Here is a 12,511-nt window from a genome sequence, read left to right as displayed (position 1 = left end):
ATAACTTTTCTCTTTCGTCTAGGATTTCCATCCGACTCCGAATGAGTCTTCCTATTTGCAACAATTCTCTTTCTATTCATTACAACCATATCATTATTATTTTGCTGATTATTCAAAATCAACAAACTTTTCAAATCGTCCAACTTTTTGGCCACACTGTTTTCTAAGCAGGCCATTTTGCTCTCCAGAGCATCATTGGAAGATCTGATCAGTCTATCGATTCCCTTTTCTATCGCGTTATTAATGTGTGCCTCGATGCTCTCTCGCACACCAGCAAACGAATCAGTGATGGATTTGAATTTTTCCATCTCCTTCTTCATATCACTAATAAGCGAAAGAACATCATCCTTTGGCATCACATTAGCCATCGCGGCACCTTCCAAGCAATCAGCACATTTAAACAAAAGCGCCGGTGTATCTGAAACCCAACCGGCCATGGCTCTCGTAAGCCCAGTACAGCGCTGGTGATAGCCATTCTCGCAAACTGAACATGCAATTCTAATATCCGATATGGTTATTTTTTCATTACACTTCACACATTCACCCATCATTCATGCACAAACCAAACCGGCCCGACACACAGCTGGGGGAGAAATTAAAGCAAAGTGAACCATGCAAAAACAATAGACAATGCATTCAATATACCACGGTACGACGCCGCTTTGTTTGAGCGATCGCCGCACGGCGATCATTGACACAATTTACATGGCCGTGACTTAGTGAGCGATATATCAGTCTCGTTCAACTGAATGAGTAAAAAAAGATTAAACTGCGTTCTTAATTTTCTTCTTGTGAGTTGAACTAAATAAGGCAATATTTTTGGACAATTAGTTGCTGCTAATCATAGTGGATATTCGTAGTACCGGTGAGTAAAATTTCCAAAATGGAACTAGCATTTAAAAGCTCTGTGAAATGCCATTATCGTAAAGTGAATGAAAAATATTTTACTCCTGAAAAATTGACGTTTCTTGACAGTGAGTGGAGTAAAGTTGGCTCAATCACCGGTGATGGTGATAGTAAAAGTGATCACCTTCGGTGATTCCAAACATTCTGGTGATCACCTCTTTATCACCAGGAGGTGATAGTCACTTATCACCTTACATGATTTCACCCCTGGATCTTCGGATTTCAAAAAACAACACAAATTCACAAAAACGAATGACGGAAATTTCAACCTGTTGTGGCTATGGTTTTATTCCCCAAAAAAATCAAACCTAATGTTCCGGCTGACCAATGAACCAATTATAATTTAAATGATCGAAACCAGTAATACATTAGTGTCCATTACTACTAACATAGCAGCACATATGTCGCCAAAAGAACCATCCACGTGCTTTAGTTGGTACAAATCTTCTAATAACTAGGGGAACGTGCCACTTGAGCTAATTAGTTCTGATTACGGATTCTCTATTCCTTTTGTGAATTGCAACACCTCCAGCTCTCGTGTTGACACGTTTGGATTGAATGATGCGGCTAAACCTTTGCAAATCTACTGAGGAATGATCATCTATCCATGTTTCACTCAATGCAAGGATGTCTACGCTGGTCAAACTTCGATCTATGAATATATACAAAGCGTGATCTCTCAAACTATACACAATGAGACGGTTGATCAATGTGCTAGCAGAGTCACAACTTTCTACAATATTCTACAACTTATCACTAAGAGTGCTTAGACGATGACTTACTTTTGAAATCTTACACCTTCGATGATTTAGATCCCTTAGAATGATGGAATTGGAAGGAATTTGAAGTATTTCTCAGATAGAGACCATCAAACGAGTAGCTCACGACAAACCAACGTACACCAATTGCTGGTCCTGGCCCTTATCGTAGTCGTACACAATCTCGATGAATATATCTCCTAGGACAGGGGCTACCACGTTTGGCATAAAGTCGTTTGGCATAATACCGTTTGGCATAACGCCGTTTGGCATAATGGTTATTTGGCATAATGGTTATTTGGCATAATGGTCATTTGGCATAATGGTCATTTGGCATAACAGTCATTTGGCATAACAGATGAACATGCTGCTTAATAGAAATTGTTCAAATTTAGTGCAATTTTGAAAAGTCTAATGCGGCTACGCCGCATCGTTTTTAATGACCTGGTGTCCGACCTCGCTGCCGCTCGTTCGGACTTAACTGAGGGATAGCTCCTAGCTTTGGGTAATCCGGGCAAACGCCCGCAACTAGACAGAGGTGATTTCTGCGGGGGCGCTGCCCCCCGCAGTGGCCGGCGCTTCCGACGGCGGGTCGCCGGCGCACTCGCGGCCTTCGGCCGTCTCGACCTGAATCATCTATGACGAACAGAATATTGTGCTGGCACTAAGTGAGTTGCTTATATAAAAAGGTTTCACATATTTCGTTGGAGTTTCCCTTGCACAACATCAATCGATCGAAACACATACGACAATTTTCATTAGATTAAAATATTGCAAATGCCATTATTATTATGCCAAATGGCATTATGCCAAATGACCATTATGCCAAAAGACCATTATGCCAAATAACTGTTATGCCAAATAACCATTATGCCAAACAGCGTTATGCCAAACGGTATTATGCCAAATGACCTTATGCCAAACGGGCCGCCCCCCCTAGGACAGTAGTACACAGCTAGCAGCTAGTACACAAGTACTAAAAATTGGAAATAGTATGCGTTTACATTCAATGATGCCATTTAGCTTTATATTTGTAGATCGCTTGGAAATACGCAGCCATACAGAATATACCAGGTCTAGAATAAACGGCGGGTCTACATTTGTTTCTTAGAGCAGCACCAACCGCTTCTCTTTCGAATTTGAGTCACAGTTTTGCAATCTGTTCAGTGGAATCATCTTCAACATGTTCCACGTATTTTAGTTCCTCAAAGGCGCCATTTACAATACAATCTTCTACATCAACATTGGTGGTTATCATATTTGGCATACCAACGGAAAGACGCAGTAAATATGGTAAACCGCCATATTCGGCGACGCTCATCTTGTAAAGTGGAAAACGAGAATTTACCAACTGACTAGCATCTTTGTATCCTACAAGAACATCGTACGGAACACAATCTATCACTTCTATCACTTCGTTGTTGTATTGTTCTACATCTATGTTGCGATGATAAAGTCTTATCGCTTCCGGTCCATTTTGACATAGCACTACGTCTTTCGTTACTATGCTCACCTGGGTGCATTTTCAAAATTTCACGACACGAAAGTGTAACGTTATTACTCTAGATTTGATTTCTTAATAACTTTTTCCCTGATTCAGTATTTTATCTAATTCTTTCATGAAACGAATGGGAAAAGATGTAAGATTGTTGTTATTACCTCTTTTATTACGAAAACATTGTTTAAATAGTGAAAAAATAGGTCCAAACATGAAACAACAAAATCAACTGAATCTATAAATAGAACCTGTTGCACGTTTGCTAGCTTCAGTCTATGACAATCCATGAACGGAGACCCATCGGGTGCGCAGACTGCCATCTACTCCAAGACAGTGAAACTACACCCGGCATCATTTAACTGGTGTTTCAGTCAATGGCGAATATGAGGTTCCGTTCCTATACGCACAAAGAAACAACTAGTTCTTCTGTGAGCATTTCTACTGTTGGACATTCGCAGTGTGAGTTTCGCTTCAAACAAGAGTGATTGCATCATCCAGCTTCTGGTCGTTTGAATTTGAGAAAAAAAGGCGGGTGAGTAATGTCAGAGACATAACTGGATGTCGTGAATACGTAAAAACTGACACGCTCCCATCACTTTTCCGAATATCAGTTATTTGATTGATTGTATGAATTGTGCCAGCTTTCCTCTTTTTCACTAATAGAATTTGAAGCGATACACCTACATTAAAATACAGTTACATTAGTTACAGTTAGATTTGCTAATATAGGAAGCTAGGTACGACAAATTTGTAGTTTATTTTTATTGAAGCTATGAAGTTCGAAGATATCTGATTCTTCTCGAAATTTCAGTACGATACAATTGCAATGGCCTGGTCTGAAATGTATCTACGATATTCGGTATGCAAGAGTGATTCAAATAATAATAATAATAATAATAATAATAAGAATAATAATAATAATAATAATAATAATAATAATAATAATAATAATAATAATAATAATAATAATAATAATAATAATAATAATAATAATAATAATAATAATAATAATAATAATAATAAGAATAATAATAATAATAATAATAATAATAATAATAATAATAATAATAATAATAATAAGAATAATAATAATAATAATAATAATAATAATAATAATAATAATAAAAATAATAATAATAATAATAATAATAATAATAATAATAATAATAATAATAATAATAATAATAATAATAATAATAATAATAATAATAATAATAATAATAATAATAATAATAATAATAATAATAATAATAATAATAATAATAATAATAATAATAATAATAATAATAATAATAATAATAATAATAATAATAATAATAATAATAATAATAATAATAATAATAATAATAATAATAATAATAATAATAATAATAATAATAATAATAATAATAATAATAATAATAATAATAATAATAATAATAATAATAATAATAATAATAATAATAATAATAATAATAATAATAATAATAATAATAATAATAATAATAATAATAATAATAATAATAATAATAATAATAATAATAATAATAATAATAATAATAATAATAATAATAATAATAATAATAATAATAATAATAATAATAATAATAATAATAATAATAATAATAATAATAATAATAATAATAATAATAATAATAATAATAATAATAATAATAATGATAAAACAGATTAATCTGTATATATGGCAACCCTGTTTCGCGTGGCATATTTTCACACGACCCCATACTAGTATAAAGATGTGTTCAACATTCGCTTTCGCATTGCTGTTCGTACTTGAATGTGTTAGTGACGGTACAAATCTGCCATCTTTTCGGTGCCATCGTGCTGACGGTGTCTCGTACGTTCAGAGTAGCTGCTTTAATTTAAATGACGCTATTTCTCACATCACATTTCCTTTTATACGTGCTAGTGGTAGCGGTGGACGGACGTCCCCTTTGTTAGAATTCCTTTCCTATACGCAGAACGGGAAATAGTGAAACGATATAAAAGAGAGAGTTAGCAGAGCGGCAGCTAGTAATACTGAATTGGCTGACGAGCTGCTAACAGCATCTTGTGGAGGAACAGTTAAGGGCAAAGCAAAGTCCCGCTCAAACCGTGCTGGTCTGAAGTGCCCAGTTGGCGGCAGAATCCATCGTTTCCCTCGGAAGGGGAACTACGCCGAGCGTGTCGGTGCTGGTGCATCGGTCTATCTGGCGGCAGTGATGGAGTACTTGGTTGCCGAAGTGTTGGAAATGGCCGGTAACGCTGCCCGTGACAACAAGAAAACGAAAATCATCCCTCGCCATCTGCAGCTGGCCATCCGTTGAAAACCCCGTCCTTTTCAGGACGACCACATCACTGTGATAAAGAAATATTTAGAATTGCTTTGAATGCGCAAATCAAGTGGAAACATTTGTTCTAAAAATTTTTGTTTTCGGCCGCATACTGAAGTGATCGCGACAAAAACACATACTGATCTGTGGCAACTCTGTTTCGCACGGCATATTTGTAAACTAGTATTAAGATGTGTTCAAAATCATCACTTTCGCTTTCGCATTGCCGTTCGTAATTGAATGTGTTAGTGACGGTACAAATTATTTTAACTCCCATCTTGATGAATCTTTTGGTAGGAAATATTGAGATCTGAGATGGTTCTCGTGTGTGTCTTGTTTCGGCAATGGGCCTTGCTGGACTTTTTGGCTGCCTTTTTCGGTGTCATTGTGCTGACGGTGTCTCGTGCATTCATATCGGGAAACAATGAGACGACAGGTCCTCGATGTTGCTGTCGTGTGTCTTGTTTCGGGAAGACTTGCTCAGCAAATGGTAGGAGAATTTTTTTTTTTTTTTTTTTTTTGCATAAATATCTGTTTATTAATTTTATTTTTGTGTATTACATCAACATTTTACAGTACAAGTGTTTTGACCCTTTGGCCTTTCATCTTTGTTGTTCATACGATTCGTTATTAATAATAGGTGTTTTAGTTACTCTTGTTTTACATACTAATGTTTAATCATAATATTTATTTTAATTATTTATAAAATGTCTATAACTATCCCTAACCTAATACGTACAAATTTTGAATTATTTGTATTTTAGAGATTGAGCACCTCTCTTCAAATTTCGTGCAGTATTGTTCGAATTTTTGTTCTAGTATATCCAGTGAGGCAATCTCATGTACTTCACTAGTCCTTGTCCAAGGGGGTAGATTTAGAATCATCTTTAAGATCTTACTTTGAATGCGTTGAAGCCTAAGTTTGTGTGTTCGTGCACAACCCCGCCAAACAGGGACTGCGTATTCAATTGCGGGGTAGATGATTTGTTTATAGACAGCCATCTGATTCTTCAGGCATAGTTTAGATGTTCTACAAATCAGCGGATACAGAGACCTAATGAGTATGCTGCATTTTTGAACGATTTTGTCAACATGTGACCTGAATATCAGATGTCTGTCAAAAGTGAGTCCTAGATAGATAACTTCATCGGACCATTGAATGACCTCATCACCGAATCGTATTCTGCATTCGTTTGATGGTACAAGTTTTGGAGATCTTGAATGTGGAAACAAGATGACCTGAGTTTTTGCTGCATTGATCACAATTTTCCACCTTGTAAAATATTCCGTTAAAGCGTCCAGACCTGTCTGTAGTTTATTTTTCAGAGCATTAATGACACGACCTTTGTAAAGAATGGCAGTATCATCAGCAAATTGTGATAGAACACCACCACCTGGAAGAGGTGGGATGTCTGATGTGAAAATGTTGTATAGAATGGGACCTAGGATACTTCCCTGGGGTACACCAGCAGGAATAGTAAATCTTTCTGAAAGTGCATTATTCAGAGAAACCTGGAATGCTCTATCTGCAAGATAATTTTTGATAATTTTAATAAGATACATGGGAAAATTATACCGATGCAGTTTGAACACCAGTCCATCGTGCCACACATTATCGAATGCCTTTTCAATATCCAATATTGCCATGGCAGTCGTTTTGGACACTGATTTGTTTTGCTGGATGACGTTGTTAACCCTTGTGAGTTGGTGGATGGTGGATCTTCCTTTCCGGAACCCAAACTGTTCTTCCAGAAATATATCCTGTTCATCTGCGAAAGCAAGAATTCGCCTTTGTATTGACTTTTCAAACAGCTTGGATAGGGCAGAGAGTAAGCTGATGGGCCGATAGCTGTTGGAAAAGGAAGGATCTTTCCCCGGTTTCAAAACTGGGATAACTTTAGCTAACTTCCACATTGAAGGGAAGTAACCAAGCTCCCAGCACCTGTTGAAAAGTTTAGCTAAGAAGACAAATGAGCGAATACTCAAATGTTTCAGCTCAATGTTGAATGTGTTGTCGAAACCGGGGGCCTTCATATTTTTGGATTTTTTCACAAAAGCCATCAGCTCATTCGCAGTGACTCTACTTTCCTCAGGAACCAAGCTGTCTGATTGGTCAACCTCAGCTACGCTATCAGCAACGGCTCTTTCATATGGACTAACAATGTTAATTCCTAAATTGTGAGAACACACAAACTGCTGGCCTAGCGCATTTGCTTTCTCTACTGGTGTGATTAAAGGTATTCCTTCAGCTGCGTCCTGGGATGACATCAGAGGAGGAATAGACTTCGGTTTTTTCTTAAGCACCTTCGTTAAGGACCAGAAGGGCTTTGAATGTGGGAGAATTTCTCGAAGCTTTTGCTGGAAGTTCCTGTTGCGAAGCTCAGATATCCTTTCCTGGATTATCCTAGTTAAGTTGTTATAAGTAGTCTTCCTATCTAGAATGCCAGTTCGTTGATACTGCCTCCGGTTGATATTTCGAAGTCGGATGAGTTTCTTGGTGACACTGTCGATTTGAAGAGAGGAACTCGGCATATGTTGTACTGGAACCGTCCTATCACGAGCGACTGTGATTGAATGCTGGAAGGAAGATAGGGCCGCATCGATTTCCATCGGGGAATCTAGTGGAACATTGATATTAATAAGTTGGTCGGCGATTTGTTGAAATTGGACCCAATCGGTGCGATAATAGTTCCTCCGAGGTCGAATAGGCACTGTTTCTGGTGAAGATCCCAACGTCAATATTACTGGAAAGTGGTCGGAAGAGAGCTCGTTGAAGACAACCGGAGAGCTGTCTATGGCGATGTTGCTGATGAATATATCCAAAATGGAATGAACTCCCGATCTGGAAAGTCGCGTTGGTTGATCCGGAGCGAAGATGTTGTATTGTCCAGCTTCGTAATCTTCGGCAAGTACGAATCCGTTTCGGTTCTGTCTTCTGTTTCCCCACAGCTCATGCCGTGCGTTCAGGCTTTAGTCCAGCCTCCGACAGTGCCTGCTTTAGTTCGGCTTCCATCATGTCGGGTAGTCCTCGAAGTACAACCTTCATAGGTTTGTTGGCGGCAATATCGTGTGTGAAGTATTCCGCTTTTGTCTGCTTCAGATAGCATTCCACTCCTTTGTAGTGGTTCAAAGCCGGAACAGTTATTTTGTAGCCTTCAGTACATAAACGAATTGTTGCCTGTAGTCCTTTGCTGATCAGTGTGTTGAAATCCGAGCGTAGAGTTGGTGGGAAGCCCTTCAGGTAGAAAGGCGGCATATTTTCCTTCTTCTGCAGTTCCTCTTCGACATCTACTGGCAGATCAGCATATTGGTTTTTACTCAGCAAACGGTCGTTTACCTGTACATCACTTGGCTTCAGACGCTTAGCATCCTTTGGATCCTTCTCGGATCTATGGCGGTTTTTACCCATAGCTTGGGTAGGTAGACAACTGCGAATAAAAAATAAAACAAAATCGAAATTAGTCGTAGTAGGTTATTCGTCTATCCACATCGAGTGTTAGATGACGAATCTAATGGTAGGAGAAATGAACCATTCAACTTTTATATGGATGCTCTTGTATAGATGCAGACATCTCGCGTTCTGATTGGCTGGTGCTGGCATGGGTTAAATCAAACAGGTTTTTCAATAGTGTACTATTGAAAAACTTCAATATTGTTGTAATACACGTTCAAGTTGAAAATTTTCGATTCTATTGGTAGTTAGATTATATAAATCCTTCTACAGATCACTGAGCTATGAGCTTTCAAAATACGAGAGGCAAACGCGCCTTATAAATTATCTTCTTTGATACTCGTTTATACCAAACATTTCAGAAAAGTTTAATTTTGAACTATTTGAGCATATGTCACACAACTGAAAGTTTTATCATAAAATTGTGATCATATTTCCGATGGCATGTAGCAAGAATTATGTTGATTCGTTAGATATAACAGAAGATATTCACAATCAAAAACTTATCACTCTCTCAGAGGGTAAATTTTGAAAAGGCGCCCCATAGTAAAGTAAGTCGTATTCACGACAAAAAAGAAAACTGAAGGTAGAAAACGATGAGTAACATTATACAAAATCAGCTGCTCTAATGGCTCTTATTGTTATCTATTAAGATTACTTTTTTGCAAATTGAAGCTAAAAGTCATCAGTTTAGCGCAAGTCTTGAATAATTTGATTAGCTTTGTGCACTTTTCGGTTTGCGAAATTTGCAACAAACGAACGTTAGTTCACATTTCGCTTCATCGTTCGAGAAAAAAGTTCCGAACAGTGTTTAATATCGTAGAGAATTCTACAATTTGGTCCTTCTGGATATCAGAAATGAATCTCGTACAGCATTTTGATAGTTTCTTTCACTAAAACATTGAAATATATGAGTGATTGCATCATCATTCAGCTGCTGGTCGTTCGCATTCGAGAAAAATACACCGAAATGTGAGCGATAGAGAAAAATCAATCAATCGGCCATTCTAAGGGTTTCTCAAAGTCACAGAGAGAATAATATACAAACGCAATCTTTTGAAACCGAATGGTCCTTTTCAATACTACAAATTTTAAACGGTATCAAATCAATTGCTTTCTATACACATGCAGTCCTACGTCAATTTCGTGGATATGTCTGTTACACCACTCAATTGGGCGAAAACGACTTTCAATCAGTTTAGTTTCGTCTGCACTCATTTGCTCACCGTTCCCGATTTTAGTTAGTATAGTCGAAAACACTGAACCATTTTGTCGCATATCTTTAACTAATAGGAAGAAGTCTAGTGATTGCCAGAAAACTGCACCATGAAATGAATTGCGTCTAGGCTTATAAACGAATCGTACATTGACAGACGGAAGTTGGCGCAAATCTCAACAGAAAATTATGTTCATTCCTCCGAAAGGATCATCATAATTCCCAGTAATATCTTGGAGACGCGTATGTCTAGTATTGAGAACATCTGCACCAATCATGTTAGCTCATCAATGATGATACCTTTGATATTAAAGAAAGCGTTGAGATATAGTTGGAACTATGTAGTGAATCAATCGCGCGCAGTAACAATTCCCTCTGCTCTGCATTGGTAGCGCGTACCATTGCGCAGTAGTCTTGCTTAGATATGACGTTTCTACGCTGCCTGATAAACGCTCTTAACGCTCCTGCTGGCAAATGCTCAATATCGTCGTCGTTTGGTTCCATGGCAATCGTCCGTACAAACTCGTCATTATTCTCGGTTGCGGATTATTCCTGCTCACCCGATTCTTCGTTCTCACAAGTGCGTAGATATTCCTCGACAGTTTGTTCCAAATTCGCAATCATATTGCCTCCGCTTTCTTAGGAGGTCCATCTCATTCGAATCGTATAACTGAAGAAATTTGTTACCATCGAGAACATCGCAAAGTTTCTGCATGGTAGGAATAAAAGAACTGATTCAAGCTTGTATTCAACGAGCTCGTTCATACTGTAATTGCATCATCGTGGTACTCGAAGTTTATTTCGAGCTCTATTGATATTGTCTGCTTTACCCTTAATATAGCATGCAGCAAAATCATTCAAACAAACGTCATCTAATAAATTTTGCTTTTCTTCCGTTCCTATTTTCATATTTCTGGATAATATTCTTAAACCATACATCATTTGAATCCTCTATAATTCTTTCCATGTCCATCTGCTTGTATTTTTCGTTGTTTTAGTTCGCTCGTGAGGCCCATCGTTGGTAGAAACTCTAACTCTCGACTAGCACGGACATTGGACATTTTCATACGAAGCAAGTACCAAGCAGCTTCTTGGGCACACATCTCAACAGAGTTCAGTATTTTTCGACTGACCTAGTACAGTCCTTATCACGATAATGTTCTTGTTTGTTTTTTAAATAATTATTTATTAGAATATGAGTTAAAATTAAATTATTAAGATTTAAATTGGGTGTTCAGCCACAAGTGGAGACTTTTCAGCAAATGATTTGGTTATTACCATGAAGACATCATTTGCTTCCGCAATTCTGTGATTTTTGTGTGGGGAAAATGATGATGATGGTCTCACCTCATACCCCTACAAAAGTGTGAGCAGAACGAGTTATCTAAATGATAATTAATATTTTTGCACATATCTTAACCAGTAAACAAAAGAAAACGATCTGATTAATCTAACAGGTATAGATTCTTCTTCAAAAGAACGATTGGCCACAAAAAGCATTCAAATATTTCGGATTTACTATCCAGGGTTAATCAAGAAAATTTCCAACCCGGGAAGATGCTTGATCACATCAGGAATCGAACCCGATATCTTCACCAGTATCAGACAGTAATTCACCTGGCCCTTCCCGCCTGACCAGTTCATCGCTACACACATCAGCTACGATGGAGTAACGAGACTGCTGATGAGCAGAGCCAGGCCCAATTCCATCAACAACTGTCGATCTCAATTAGTTTACAGAATCTATTGCTTAAATTATTAATCAAACCTTGCGATCAAGGTCAAGAGCAAACTTAACACACTGAATGCTAAGGCTCTTCGGTAGTCGTGTTCGCTTTCCAAATAGTCACTACCTGCTTCGCGCGCGAGGCTCAAACGTTTGTAGACTGCTCATTATTTTTAACTCTCAAACAAACTAAAAATCCATCATCATCATACCGAACATAGTAACTTAATACGTCTCACAATAATATATATAAACAAAAAAATACAATCTTCGTAATACGTAAAAAAAATAAAAAATCTAAAAAATTTGAACTAACTAACTAAACATTCGCTAACAGAAGAAATAACCATATTTTTAGTTTTCGCGACGTTTAGTTTCAGTTGCTTAAATTTTAACCAGCGAACTTAGATCCTCGTTTAAATGTGCAACAGCTTCATTGAAATCTTTAGCCGTAATGAACAGAACAGTATCATCAGCAAACAAATTTATATCACAGAAACGTAAGACTCGCTTCATATCATTAATATACATAATAAATAGAATAGGACCTAACACACTTCCCCGAGGCACACCAAGTGAATTGCCGAGGGAGCTAGACACTGCATCGTTAAAAACAGTCTTTTGAGATCTACCACATAAATAGT

At 37.3% G+C, this 12,511-nt stretch overlaps 1 protein-coding gene across 15 annotated transcripts in view; it reads left to right on the top strand.

The window, feature by feature from the left end:
* Nucleotides 1-12,511, top strand: part of LOC131430107 (regulating synaptic membrane exocytosis protein 2) — a 1,567,561-nt gene that overhangs the window by 53,693 nt on the left and 1,501,357 nt on the right. Inside the window, exon 1 of one of the 15 annotated variants that reach the window (XM_058594799.1) lies at nucleotides 122-865. The exons of the other annotated variants lie outside the window; for them this stretch is intronic. The gene's annotated coding sequence lies outside the window, so the exon portion shown is untranslated. Of the gene's footprint in view, nucleotides 1-121; nucleotides 866-12,511 lie in introns of those variants that run through there. 15 annotated transcript variants of the gene reach the window in all.

The sequence above is a fragment of the Malaya genurostris genome, chromosome 2, assembly GCF_030247185.1.
Source record: "Malaya genurostris strain Urasoe2022 chromosome 2, Malgen_1.1, whole genome shotgun sequence".
Taxonomy (NCBI): domain Eukaryota; kingdom Metazoa; phylum Arthropoda; class Insecta; order Diptera; family Culicidae; genus Malaya; species Malaya genurostris.
This window is presented reverse-complemented; position numbering and strand designations above follow the sequence as displayed.